This window comes from Schistocerca serialis, chromosome 6 (genome assembly GCF_023864345.2).
Source record: "Schistocerca serialis cubense isolate TAMUIC-IGC-003099 chromosome 6, iqSchSeri2.2, whole genome shotgun sequence".
NCBI lineage: Eukaryota > Metazoa > Arthropoda > Insecta > Orthoptera > Acrididae > Schistocerca > Schistocerca serialis.
The window spans coordinates 374,479,131-374,494,902 of NC_064643.1; the positions used below are offsets into that span (position 1 = coordinate 374,479,131).

Here is a 15,772-nt window from a genome sequence, read left to right on the forward strand (position 1 = left end):
GAACAGTACCACCCTCTAGGAGGAAATCACGGATAGTGTAACTGTGGTACAGCACGTATTAGACCGCAGTCTCTGTAACAAAGTATTCACTGAATAAATGTTCTCTAACATGGAAACAATGCATTTCCAGGCATAAATTCATTAGACCTTTTTTGTTCTGTATCCTCTCGTCGATCAATCCCGAGAGTTTGCACAAGCTGAAAAAAATCACGCTGTTTTGTGAATTTTGTGTAACTTGTTTCGGCGCTGGATGATTAAATACTGCTCGTGATCCTAAGTATGACTATTCTTATATTGGAACCTTCATTATCTAATTAATTATAGAGAATTCGCTGATCTTCCGTAGATCTGCTCTACACTTCCACAACCATGATTTAGTTGACCCATGTCAACTGCACTTTTGGATGAACATATCAGGTTTTTACTTTCATTTTGGTTGAGAAAAAGTCTTAGTATTGTTTCAGATCCTTGTTTGGCAAAAACTTTACTTGTGGAAAAAATTTTTTGTTTCCTATTCTTTTAAACAATGAACGAAAATCTTGTATTTTATGCTTCTTTTCTTGATAGGTGGTTTTTGCTTTCTAGCTTTACGTGTCTTTTTGTGCCTTTAATTACGCTGAAATTTTCGGTTTATTTAATCATTTAAGGCTGGTACTGCAACATTAAACAAGCTATCATCAAGCGACCAATGACAAATAATGATCCAAAACTGAAATAATTAGACTGCGAAAACGATAATTTATTAACAGCAAGTATAGCGCTGCAAAAGAGGCCAATTTCAAGTGGCTTGGCACTTCACAAGTACTGCAAATAGATAAGGAGGTTAAGAAATGGGCTCAGCAGACATATCCGAAATGCAGAAGGAAGACAACATAATGTTAAGGTACACGAGAACGTGTAGGCCGGCAAGTGTTGGGCAGATATGGGCGTTGGCAGCGAGAACTAGGTAACACTTCTTCATGATGCGCTGCGTCTGCACGCTAGCACAGAGGACCTTGATAGTGAGGACACACTAGCATTAGCTTGTTCATTGCTTGAAGGACACTCAATGCATTGTCGCTTCTTTGCTGCCGTAAAGGCCAAGAGGTAAAATGGTGGAGAGCATTACCGAGCTGCTGTTTTGCGACTTCGTAGAATTAATTACAACATAATGGAAGATAGTGTAAACTGCAACAGCTAAAGCAAAAAAATGCACTTAATTCGGTCAGAAAAAGGGACATCACTTTAGCGAAGCGACGAGGAAGGTAGCCGGGATTGCGTAACTTGCAAGTCGTAAACGTAACGTCGCGTTGCAGAAGCCAAGAGCCATTACGAAACGTCGACACCTGTAGAGTTTCACAGCGGAGAGAGTAAGCAGTAATAAGAGAAGCTGTTTGCTGTTAAGCTTACAAGTACACGGCCACTGATTAAACACCTGAAGTGCACAGCCCGGATATTTAGTGAACGGTTCAAGGCCCGAACAAAATGTTTTCGCTACGCTGACATGCAAGGGAGCGAGTATTTCGCTACCGACGTTGGAAAGCACTTTTTCAACCTTCTTTTCTCGTCCAAATATATTTCAGTATTGTTTCACCATCGCCAGATCGGTTCCGTTTATCATTCTGTCGAAAAAAAATTCATTTTGTAATGAACAGCAGCTCTTTTTAATGTGAAGAAACGTAAGATAATGTTTATAAAAAAAAGAGAGAGAGAACACGAAATTATCTAAATACATGGTTAGTAATGAACCTATTGAGCATATCACATCATATAAATACACAACTGGCCATTAAAACTGCTACACCAAGAAGAAATGCAGATGATAAACGGGTATTCATTGGAGAAATATATTATAGTAGTACTGATATGTGATTACATTTTCACGCAATTTGGGTGCATAGATCCTGAGAAATCAGTACCCAGAACAACCACCTCTGGCCGTAATAACGGCCTTCATACGCCTGGGCATTGAGTCAAACAGTGCTTGAATGGCGTGTACAGGTACAGCTGCCCATGCAGCTTCAACACGATACCACAGTTCATCAAGAGAACTGACTGGCGTATTGTGACGATCCAGTTGCTCGGCCACCATTGACCAGACGTTTTCAGTTGATGAGAGATCTGGGGAATGTGCTGGCCAGGGCAGCAGTCAAACATTTTCTGTATCCAGAAAGGCCCGTACAGGACCTGCAACATGCGGTCGTGCATTATCCTGCTGAAATGTAGGGTTTCGCAGGGATCGAATGAAGCGTAGAGCCACGGGTCGTAACACATCTGAAATGTAACGTCGACTGTTCAATGTGCCGTCAATGCGAACAAGAGGTGACCGACACGTGTAACCAATGGCACCCCATACCGTCACACCGGGTGATACGCCAGTATGGCGATGACGAATACACGCTTCCAATGTGCGTTCAACGCGATGTCGCCAAACACGGATGCGACCATCATGATGCTGTAAACAGAACCTGGATTCATCGCAGGCGCTCCTGTCTGTGATGCAGCGTCAAGGGCAGCCGCAGCCATGGTCTCCAAGCTGTTAGTCCATGCTGCTGCAAACGTCGTCGAACTGTTCGTGCAGTTGGTGGTTGTCTTGCAGACGTCCTCATCTGTTGACTCAGGGATCGAGACGTGGCTGCACGATCCGTTACAGCGATGCGGATAAGATGCTTGTCATCTCGACTACTAGTGATACGGCGCCGTTGGGATCCAACACGGCGATCCGTATTACCCTCCTTAACGCACTGATTCCATATTCTGCTAACAGTCATTGGATCTCGACCAACGCGAGCAGCAATATCGCGATACGATAAACCGCAATCGCGATAGGCTAAAATCCGACCTTTATCGAAGTCGGAAACGTGATGGTACGCATTTCTCCTGCTTACACGAGGCATCACAACAACGTTTCACCAGGCAACGCCGGTCAACTGCAGTTTGTGTGTGAGAAATCGGTTGGAAACTTTGCTTATGTCAGCACGTTGTAGGTGTCGCCACCGGCGCCAACCTTGTGTGAATGCTCTGAAAAGGTAATCATTTGCATATGACAGCATCTTCTTCCTGTCGGTTAAATTTCACGTCTGTAGCACGTCATCTTCATGGTGTAGCAATTTTAATGGCCAGTAGTGTACTTAGGGGTATCAAATGGGACTATTGTTGAAAATCAGTATTTGTGAATGGAAATGGAAGGCTTGGATTTGTTGGTTAGCGTTCTGGGCAAACGCAATGCATTTGTAAAGGAAAATGTATATGAGAAGCTACTGTGACAAATTCTAGAGTATTCTTCCAGTGTTTGGCGTCCTTATCAAGTACGTCTGGCAGCATACAACGTATGAATTCATACGCGCGACTAGGCTCGTAACAAAGCGGTTAAACCCATACACATTGATAAGCCAAAACATAATGACCACTGTCCAGTGCAAAGTTGGATGCTGGCTGGTGGCGTTGTGAGCACGTGACGCGTTAACTAAAGAATGTAAGCGGAGCAGATACGGAAGGGGAATCACCCTAGCGAATACATGGGCTACAAACGGGGAAATTCGTTGAGATAAACGGCTTTAACAAAGGGCAGATTATTATTACGCAGAGTTTCTAAACGATTATCTCGAAAACGGTGAAGCTGGTCGAATGTCCACGTGCTACTGTCGTGAGCACCCATGCTAAGAGGTGGAAGGACAATGAAACTACCACTATACGCTAAATGGTTGGACGTCCACGACTCTTCACGGAGCATGGGGTTCGGAGGCTCGTCAGTTCTGTAAAGTAGGATAGATGGTGATCTGTTGCCTCTCAGCCGCAAGAGCACAATGCTGGTGCACGCACAAGTGTTTCGGAGCATACCGTTCATTGTACATTGTTGAACACGGAGCTCCGCAGCAGACCACCCCTACGTGCTGACATGTGACCCAACGACATCGTCAATTATGATTGCGGTAGACCATTGAAATTCGACCGTCGATCAACGGAAACGTGTCGGCTTGAAAGGTGGCTACACTGAGCCACTGCGCCAGAGATTGCGCCAAAGAGTATTATTCAGCCACCTACACAGTGCTTGGAGAGAACTCGTAGAGGTCAGTGCCTGTTAAGAACTCGTAGCAGTCAGTACTTGTTAAGAACTCGTAGCAGAGAGTGTTTGTAGGCAGTGCTTGCTGAGATGTGATATTGGAGAGTTCTGGTTGAGATGTGGTAGTAGCGAGTCGGTGTGGAGAGATTGTAATGTTTAGAGTGCTTTTCATCAATATAAATTAAGGTAACAAACTACTTTTCTTTTTTTTCTCATTATTTCAGTGTCCTAAATAATGCGTCATTACAGGTTCAGTCAACAAAGCATCTGGCGTGTGTTCTTGTATTAGAGTGTAATTCTGGTTTTCTTGCGCAATTATAGTATTTCTAATTTTCTTTTATCACGTCAGTAAAATTGGTATTTAAAAATTCTTGTCTTGTTGAAGAAGAACCGTGCCAGATGTGCGTTGAGTCATACTTCCACATACAGAACAGTTATACTTGTGCTTTGGTTTCGTAGGTTTCATAGTTGCTGGGGACTTAATTAATTGTGTTAACGAAAATTTTCATTTCATTCTTTGTTGTTGTTCTTTGCAGTCAGATAGCGTAATAATACTACTCAGGGCCAACCGTTTACGAAACAGCGTAATCGGACTTACAGCTACTAAAAATATTCTCATTTTAAATAATTAAGCCCCCATGCAGGCTCTTCGTGTGAATCACATTTTTGCTACACTATGGCGCTGGTCTCTCCAGAAATGCCATCAGCGATCGAAATGTACAGCGCGCCACAGACGCTGGCTGATCGGATCAGTATTAAGCCATGGGAGACATTCTCCTGCACTTGTAATGGAAGACATGCTGACAGCTGCGAACAACCTGCATCCACTCATGCTTGATGTTTTCCCCTACGGCGGTGACATCTTTTAGCAGTACAGCTGTCCGTGTCTCGCAGCCAGAACAGCGCTACGGTGGTTTGTGGAGCATTGTAGAGAACTCACGTTGATGCCTCGGCCACTGAATTTGCATGATATAAATTCTGTGGAACCCATCTGAGTCGCTGTCTGGCGCCATCACTGCATATGCAAATAAGCTGCCCGTTAATTAAGGGACTTACATGAGCTGTGCGAGACATCTAATGGCACATGCCACAACAAACCTGCCAACAAACTGTCGGGTCCCTGTTACGCAGAATCAATCATATATTACTTTCCAAGGACGGTCAAACAAGCTATCAAGCCGGTGATCATAATGTTTTGGTTCATCAATGTAAAATATGATAGAAGTGCTCGGGGAACTCTAATATCCTTAGAAGAAAGACGACGTAGTTTTCGTGAAATCATGGTGGGTAAATTTAGAGAACTCGTTATCGAAGGAAACTATTCCAAGGTCATTTTGTCACCATAGTATATCTCGTATAGAGACTACGACAAAGAGCTCCGACTGAGCCATATAAGCCGTAATTTTTGTCTCGTTCAATGCGCAAATGGTTTAGACAAGGAAATCAATAATATTCGTACGCTGTTCCTTCCGCCAGGGGCTGTAAATTTGCTTGCGGGTTATGTGTGTCGAAGTAGATAACGTGAGGTTTTACATGAGATCGGACATGGTTTTAGGTATGTAGTGATTGTGTTCAAAACTTTTAGAGAAAAATGTAGCTTGATAATAAATAATAACAACAACAAAATCCAAAATAACCCAAGCAACAGAAGTTTAATTTTGGCTGAAATTTCTTGTTCCGCTTAGAGCAATATACTGTTGAGAAATTGTTGTTATTTACAAAAGAGAAACTGAGCTGAAATATCGACTGTACTGCAGATAAGGGACAGATAGATAAACAATAGTATGTACTATTAAGTTATATATTATTTTAAAGCTTTTTGGGTCGAATGTCCCAAAACTATAGTTATTCTCATGTAACATTTTACTTTTCATTCGACGGAAAAATAAAGGAAACCCCTTTGATCATGATGAAACGTTACTGAAACATGTGGGGGCAAAAATAGATGAAACATTTAGATGAGGCAGAACCTGCCCAGTTTACTTCGAACCAAAGTCTAGCTCCTTTGACAGGAAGAGTATAGCAGTGCAACAGTTCTTTCGCTGGAAGAAGAAGGGAATGCGCTGACACCATATGGCAATTTAGTTTGCTTTGCAAAGCAAACCGAGTGTAGAAAGTGGGAGCTGTTCTGTGTATGCAGTACTGGCGTACACATTTAGTACATTTCCGTCATATTTTCTCGCAGATTTGCACCGTAAACCAAAGTCCTCTTCACACTTCTCTTTTCAAGGGTTTTCGACTGCCGTTAAAAAGTTCATAGTTCAATGAAAAGAATACAGCTTCTTACCTATCCCAGTGCGCAAAAGTGTTACGAGCTTAGCTGTAACATCCTATATTCGATACCTCCTGTAGTGCAAATTGCCTAAATTCTTGTGTGGATATTCCTATCAGAAATATCCATCTTACACGGAATAGTGTGCATTCCTGCTAACAGGATGGTTAGTACACTGGACTCGCATTCGGGAGGACGACGGTTCAATCCCGCGTCTGGTCATCGTGATTTAGGTTTTCCGTGATTTCCCTAAATCGCTTGAGGCAAATGCCGGGATGGTTCCTTTGAAAGGGCACGACCGACTTCCTTCCCCATCCTTCCCTAATCCGGTGAGACCGATGACCTCGCAGTTTGGTCTCTTCCCCCAAATCAACCCAACCCAACCCTACACAGGAACCTGCTAACAGGATAGCACTTCAGATGTTGTCTTAACGACAATTTAAATTTCGTACAGTTTGAACTGAATTAATGTATGAATCACTAATCACCTTTAATATACGTCTATATTTCAAGAAAAACGTAGCATATTCATTCTTGAAAGTGTCGCTGTGGAAAACTTATACAGCAACGAAAAAACCTTGTCAAATTACTTTTTCATGTCTATAAATGAAATAAAACGAATTGCTTGCAAAATTAATGTGACGTAAGTTAATACTTTTAGAATCATCAAATATGTACAACCATGCCGTCTGCCACACAAATAAAAACAAGATATTCACTAAATAACAAGTTGTAGATAATATAAATCATTTTTTCTTCTTATCTCCATCAGTGAGTTGAATTGTTTGATGGTATCATACACCTCTTGCAAACTTAAGACACCTTCTCATCTCTGTTAACTTATTACTCATTCTTGATGCTCTATTTCACATACTTTAATGTTATTTTCCTTCACCGCTTCTTCTTTGAAACTGCCTCCATATCTGTCCCCATATTCCTGATTCTCGGTATACCTGAGTCTTTTTAGTTGTTCAGTTCTTTCTATGACCTTTTCATTTTGTACTCAAATGTTTACATAGCTCATAACATCCCGCTCTATCACTAAATTTTACAGCGTTTTTGTATTGTAATTGTTAAACACGGTAATTTGAAATGTGGTGCTACAAAATAATGTTGAAGATCAGACGATAAGATCGACTAAGTTTGATGAGGTACTGAATCGAATTGGTGAGAAAAGGAATTTATCGCACAATTTGACTAAAAGAAGGAATCGGATGATAGGACGGATTCTGATCAGGTAATAGTCAGTTTGGTTACTGAGTGAGGTGTTCGTATGTGTGTGTGTGTGTGTGTGTGTGTGTGTGTGTGTGTGTGTGTGTGTGTGTGGGCGGGAGGGGGGGAGGCAGAGTGGAGCCAAAAATATGTATGGAGACCGAGGTCCGCCTACAGCATGCAGGTTCAAATGGATGTGTGGCACAGTAGTTGCGAAAAGGTGTAGAGACAGGCACGGGGCAGGCAAGCTACAGAGCTGCGTCATTTCCGTTTTCATTATAACTTCACCTAACATTACTTGTTCTGAACAAACGTTCTGAATTCGTTAAAGCGATACGGGCTCTGCACAGTGCAGAGCGCCTCGGAGCCGAGGAGCGCCTCTGCGTGAGACGAGATGCGGAAAACCGCAGCCAGTGGTTGCAAGAGCGGCGCCGGGCAGCGGCCAGCGACATCCGCCGCCCACGGCGCGGCCGGGACCGCCCGATGCGCCCAGCACGGCTCTCGCGACGCACTCGCTGCTTCTGTAAGCTGCTCCCTTAAACCAAACACGTCGTACCTCTTCCCAAATACGCTGTCAGGTGGTCATTATCGTTCTTGCATGTTATCGATTTGCACGTCAGATAGAGAGCAAGTTACGTTACTGTTAAACAATCTTCGGTCTCGTCGTGGCAGAGTCTTTGCCTCTGCGCAGTCTGATACATTCTTAGTCGAAGTTTTGTAGCTACTGGACGTATTCAGTAGAGCCGTGTTGCCTTGTAATGGTATCTGTCAGGTGAAGAAAGATTTATTATAATGGACAGCAAGGAATAATATGAAGTATACAGGGTGTTACAAAAAGGTACGGCCAAACTTTCAGGAAACATTCCTCACACACAAAGAAAGAAAATATGTTATGTGGACATGTGTCCGGAAATGCTTACTTTCCATGTTAGAGCTCATTTTATTACTTCTCTTCAAATCACATTCATCATGGAATGGAAACACACAGCAACAGAACGTACCATCGTGACTTCAAACACTTTGTTACAGGAAATGTTCAATATGTCCTCCGTTAGCGAGGATACATGCATCCACCCTCCGTCGCATGGAACCCCTGATGCGCTGATGCAGCCCTGGAGAATGGCGTATTGTATCACAGCCGTCCACAATACGAGCACGAAGAGTCTCTACATTTGGTACCGGGGTTGCGTAGACAAGAGCTTTCAAATGCCCCCATAAATGAAAGTCAAGAGGGGTGAGGTCAGGAGAGCGTGGAGGCCATGGAATTGGTCCGCCTCTACCAATCCATCGGTCACCGAATCTGTTGTTGAGAAGCGTACGAACACTTCGACTGAAATGTGCAGGAGTTCCGTCGTGCATGAACCACATGTTGTGTCGTACTTGTAAAGGCACATGTTCTAGCAGCACAGGTAGAGTATCCCGTATGAAATCATGATAACGTGCTCCATTGAGCGTAGGTGGAAGAACATGGCGCCCAATAAAGACATCACCAACAATGCCTGCCCAAACATTCACAGAAAATCTGTGTTGATGACGTGATTGGACAATTGCGTGCGGATTCTCGTCAGCCCAAACATGTTGACTGTGAAAATTTACAATTTGATCACGTTGGAATGAAGCCTCATCCGTAAAGAGAACATTTGCACTGAAATGAGGATTGACACATTGTTGGATGAACCATTCGCAGAAGTGTACCCGTGGAGGCCAATCAGCTGATGATAGTGCCTGCACACGCTGTACATGGCACGGAAACAACTGGTTCTCCCGTAGCACTCTCCATACAGTGACGTGGTCAACGTTATCTTGTATAGCAGCAACTTCTCTGACGCTGACATTTGGGTTATCGTCAACTGCACGAAGAATTGCCTCGTCCATTGCAGGTGTCCTCGTCGTTCTAGGTCTTCCCCAGTCGCGAGTCATAGGCTGGAATGTTCCGTGCTCCCTAAGACGCCGATCAATTGCTTCGAACGTCTTCCTGTTGGGACACCTTCGTTCCGGAAATCTGTCTCGATACAAACGTACCGCGCCACGGCTATTGGCCCGTGCTAATCCATACATCAAATGGGCATCTGCCAACTCCGCATTTGTAAACATTGCACTGACTGCAAAACCACGTTCGTGATGAACACTACCCTGTTGATGTTACGTACTGATGTGCTTGATGCTAGTACTGTAGAGCAATGAGTCGCATGTCAACACAAGCACCGAAGTCAACATTACCTTCCTTCAATTGGGCCAACTGGCGGTGAATCGAGGAAGTACAGTACATACCGACGAAACTAAAATGAGCTCTAACATGGAAATTAAGCGTTTCCGGACACATGTCCACATAACATCTTTTCTTTATTTGTGTGTGAGGAATGTTTCCTGAAAGTTTGGCCGTACCTTTTTGTAACACCCTGTACATTGGAAGGCGAAAAGGAGATAAATTTTGGAAAATGTTATTATGTTGAGACTGCAGCACTGCGCTGCCAGGAATGATTATTGTCAGCTAGTTAACTTGCTCAGAGCTGAGGAAAACACCACCCACTTCCCTAAGTCAAACAATAACATATTAATTGATTAAGCTGTTTGATTTAAATAGAAATTCTCTGTTAACATTGAACCCTCTTTAAGTCATTGCTTACTTTGTTAAGCACAGTACTGTTCAGACCTATGTTGTGCGTGAAGATCACACGAAGTTTCATCTTTGACAACACCATGTACAAAAACATCTGTGAGGTGTTTATAAACATGTGTGTGCAAATGTACCGGTTGAATGAAGTGACATGTACTAAAACGACGGAGAAAAGAATGTTTGCCGGTGCCAAAACGTTAAAAACGCATTCCTTAGATTATGTGGTAAGTTTACGGTGTTCATTTTTCACTATTTTCCACATATTTTCCGCGTTCCACTTACGAATTTCATAACCTAACATTAAACCTTTTTGTGACAGGAATATGCATTTCACCTCATTCAAGAGAAGAAATAAAACATGTATTAAGACAAACTACACCTGACGATGGACCCACAAGGTCCGAAATGCAACGTATAGTTAATAAAACACGAAAAAGTTGTGACTGAAGTAGTTGTTAAGTTCATACCTCCAATGTTTTGAATACAGTCACGTTTTAAGCTGCAAAATATGGACAAAATTAAATTTACTCCGTCTTTTTGAATATATTCTTCATTCTGAAATTGTTGTCTTGGGATATCATTTCATAGGTATCGTTATTCTCCTCATGCCACTGTTTGTCATTACGCATTACCACATGCAACAGTTTGCGTACGTATTTAGAAATAGAAATCTAGCTTATCCGTTCACTGCTTGCTGTTTGCTGTTGTGCTTTCGAGAAATCTGCAAGCTGGCCGCTGGTGGCCGAGCGGTTCTGGCGCTACAGTCTGGAACCGCGCGACCGCTACAGTCGCAGGTTCGAATCCTGCCTCGAGCATGGATGTGTGTGTTGTCCTTAGGTTAGCTAGGTTTAAGTAGTTCTAAGTTCTAGGGGACTTATGACCTCAGCAGTTGAGTCCCATAGTGCTCGGAGCCATTTGAACCATTTTTTTGAAATCTGCAATAATGTTGTCAAGACGCAAGTAAGTGGAAATTTTGATTAGGGCCAGATAACTGTTTTACTTCAGTTACGCATTTAATGTAAAGAAAAAGTTACATTCATATCACTTACATTTCAGTTCAAATCAAGTTCTGTTTGTCGGCCGCTGTGACCGAGCGGCTACAGGCGCTTCCGTCCGGAACCGCGCTGCTGCTACGGTCGCAGCTTCGAATCCTGCCTCGGGCATGGATGTGTGTGAAGTCCTTCGGTTAGTTAGGTTTAAGTAGTTCTAAGTCTAGGGGACTGATGACTTCAGATGTTAAGTCCATTAGTGCTTAGAGCCATGTGAACCATTTAAGTTCTGTTTAGTCAAAAGTTAGTACACGAGTTTATGTTGGATAACAGTTAGTGTGGACATAGTTTTGGTAATACATACACTTTTACGGATTGGGAGGCAAAGTTAGGCTAAATTCCGTGCAGAAATAAAATATAGTGGAAACGTTACAACGCTGCAACTGTGATAGCACAGTAATCTAAGGATCACTATCAACAGTGGCTCATGAAGGAAGGAACGTCCCGGATCTCGAGGTCATTAGAAATGGTGCACAAGCTCGGATTGTGTCAAAGATAGGGAAGGAAATCGGCCCTGCCGTTTCAAAGGAACAGTCCCGGCATTCGCCTGGAGCTATTTAGGGAGATTATGGAAAACCTAAATCTGGATACCGGACGTGGGTTTGGACCGTCGTCCTCCCGAATGCGAGTCCAGCGCCCACCTCGCTCGGTAACAGTGGCTTATGCCAAGAACTCTATTACACTTATTCCCTTGGACGTACGGAGACAGTAGTAGACAGGTTTCAGAGGCGACTATCAGTCAGCAACTCTCTTGATGAAGCTTCGGCGGAACTCCACATTCACTCGCCCAGGACTGCGTTTCGTTTTTTCAGGGATATTCTTGAGTATTTTCATATAAGATACTCGTGGTCTTCTGTGGATCGTTACAGAATAATAATGTAATTATGATTTATGTGGTTTTTTACCCCAGCTACATCTGTTTCTGTGAAAATATCTTAGTAACAGTGTGAGAGACTGTAGTATGCTATCACGAAGCCGTCCGTCACGAGATGCAACAACTCGCACACGTTCAAAACCACTCTGAAGTGAAAAAAAGACAGTCTGTTGAAGGAGATCGGTGACTGGCTGTTTATGAACACGTCTGTTCAGTTTAGAGATTACGACAGTCTGTCATACATTCATAAGCAGTTTCTGCCTACAGTTGTAACAGAAGGAAAAAATAAGAAAACCTACAATCACGTTATATGATACAATCATAACCATTTTCGACTTACAATGGCAACCTTCAGATGCTGCAGTAGGGAAAAAGAGAAACGTCGAAGTCGTCTGACGATTGCCATTGTTGGCCCAGCTGGTTACGATTGTATCACACCATGTGAATGCGTCTAAAATAAACAGTTCAACATAGCGTCATTGTCCCGCTCTTCCATTGCAGTCAGTGAACCCATAAGCAGGCTGCATGTCGGCCAACACTTCATCAGGGATAATATCCGTACCGGGGATTTATTATCGTCAATGCATAATGAACACTGTAAGAAATAGATGCGAAGACTACTGAATTCAAACTTGTGGACGAAGAGCAAAGCAGGCATTACCGTTGTTACGAACAGGTTACCATGAGTGAAGAGAACAAGTTAGTTTCCAGAGAAGATACAAAGTGCAGATATTTTCATTCCAGGATGAATACGTAGATAAATGGGGTAACGAGTCACCAGAGACCACGGGTCCCTCATACCAAAATACATGAAAAATAGCCCTGAAATAATAACGACAGAAATATTGTCAGTAATCCCCCCCCTCCTCCCCCCCTCCCAAGTAACGTCTGGCTTGGTAAAGATATTTGTAATTTCTTTTCAGCTTGGCAAATAGTGATCAGAGTACTCATGGACCGTAGATCAAAACATTTTCGTAATTTCACTGATAACCAACTCTTTTTTAACGAAACTATATTATTTGCACCAAAATATCAGTTTTCTATGAAACAAATTCAGTGATATAGCTCCTCTGCAGGTACGATGAAGAATTACAAAGTAAACGTACAGTGAATATAAAGAATTGCTGTGCTGCTTCTGTAGCCGTTTGAATGGCGCACCAGCTGGAAGTTTACGCAACTCTTCACGGATATACCGCCAACGAGGCAAGCGATAGGTGATGTATACGCTTCTCTCAACGTTGAGTGGAGAGTGGGAGTATCCTGTCGACATTCCATTCAGGAGCCCGCAATAAGGCACGGAAATCCACATATTCTGTTTTTACTAAGTAACTCATTGTCAGAACTACAAACTAGTTATATCACTAAATTATCAGTAAGGAGATTATTATCCACCAGTTGTCTAAATGGATGATTTATTTAACATGACATATTTTGGGACAACGTTATCCCATTATCACGTTCTACATGAAAAGGAAAATACAAATATATTCTTCGCACTGTTACACATACCAATACAAATGTAACGGAAACCCATCAGTAGTGCCATACTGTATTATAAACCTTGAAATTAATTTGCCGTTAGGCATAGTCGAAATAAGGAAGCAGCAGACACGCACTGGCAAACATATAAGACGCTCTGTTAGCCGGCCGGGGTGGTCGAGCGGTTCTAGGCGCTAAAGTCTGGAACCGCGCGACTGCTACGGTCGCAGGTTCGAATCCTGCCTCGGGCATGGATGTGTGTGATGTCCTTAGGTTAGTTAGGTTTAAGTAGTTCTAAGTTCTAGGGGACTGATGACCTTAGAAGTTAAGTCCCATAGTGCTCAGAGCCATTTGAACCATTTGAACACTCTGTTCGTAATGGTATTACGTTCGTAATTGTCGATGGTGCTCAACACTCGCAAAGAACTCTCTTTACTAAATAAAGTTAACTGTCAACCTCATACCAAAGGATATAATAAATTTGTATAACCATTCAGGCTGCTACGAGTATTACTTTTATTTGAACTGTGGGCCTCTTCCAACTATACATCCATCGTAGGGTTATCTAGAAAATCTTGTAAATTTTGGTAAATTTATTGTACCATATGTGAGTCACTTGTGAATAATATGATTTTACATACGTTTTCACGTCCTGACTTACATACACTATCATTGTTTCTGTTGCTGTCTATTTGTTACCGATTATATTCTACGTTAATGTAAGAATAATAATCAGTTTTGTAGAATATTCTGACTTCGTTCAGTAGTGCGCAGAAATAAATTTTAGTCTGTTGTTAACATATAGTGATAGCATTTGTGACAGCTGATCACCGGTTTTGTTATCTAGGTAGCTGTCTATTTTTTTCTGTGTAAGTCTGGTGTGTGTTATGATCTGAAGTTTCATTCATAATTGTCAGAAATAAACTTAATTTGCAGTTGAAATTTCGTGGCAGTAATTATGTTAGATGATCAGTAATATTGTATTCTTACATCTGCTTTGTTGACAATTCTATCTGCGATGTTATTGAGTTATACTGAGAGAATATCTATTGTGTTACTTAAGTTAAATTTTGTCTCTGGTTGTATTATTGTTTATTCAGGATCTTGATGGCTAGTGTTAATTAAATTCTCGATAAATTGTTTATATTTTTAGGTCAATTTGTTCCCTGAGTATTAAATGTGGATAATTTCTTGTGTGTAAGTATATCTCAATTTCCTCAAATATATTCATCATTATGTGTAAAATATCGACAGTATTTTCCAATCAATCTGTTGTGTGTCATTCATTTATAATTTGATGGAAAAAGGTGGCTGGGTTGTCGTCACTTAGTCTAACAAGTTCTCAAGATCTAGTGGCGAAGTTTCTGCCTGTCAGTCCTGTGTAGAATTTTTCATGGCCTTTGCTGTGAATTTTATATATACCTGAGTTTTCCAATACATAACACATACTTGATCACTGCTACAATAACAACAAAAAATCAGTAAACAAATAACAGCAACGGAAATAACAAAATCTATGATCGTCGATCAACTACAGACTAAGGTTAATTTCTGAGCACTACTAAATGAATAGTCATAACATGCTACTAAAATGATAATTACTACTACATTAAAGTGAAACATAATTAGTAACAAATATACAGTAACAGAAACAATGACACTGCATTGAAGTCAGGACTTGAAAACGTATGTAAAATCATATTATTCGCAAGTAACTCACATGTGATACAACAAATTTACCAAAATTTATAGGATATACTGTTACAGACAATCTCTGTATACTTGGAATAGGGTCAGGGTTCAAATAAAAGTAATACTCATAGTAGCATAACTGGTTATACAAATTTATTACGTACTTGAAAGACATTTATTAGGCAGCAGGCCCACAGGATTACAAAGATTATACGTTGCAGAATTACATTATTCAACAACAAAGAAGTTAAGACTGAAATTCGGACAGATAAGAAACTGCAGGCAAAGCTGAAACATAAGACTGGCACGGATGAAAATTGAATGGGAAAAGTAGGAGTAAAGGAAATGAAATGTCAAGACAGTGAAATGAAGAACGTGGGTCAGATAGGAAGAAACTTTAAACCAAGGTACAAGGAACATAACAATAAAGAGTTCATAGACGGCAGCAAATCTTAAGAAGCTTTCTTTTGTTTGTTACACTTGAAGAAACTGATCACATTCCGACCCACGGCAAATCCGGAACAATTATACTTAA

The 15,772-nt window shown here is 41.6% G+C and overlaps 1 long non-coding RNA gene across 1 annotated transcript in view; it reads left to right on the forward strand.

Moving 5' to 3' along the window:
* Positions 1-15,772, forward strand: part of LOC126484559 (uncharacterized) — a 189,218-nt gene that overhangs the window by 137,451 nt on the left and 35,995 nt on the right. The gene's annotated exons all lie outside the window — the stretch shown is intronic.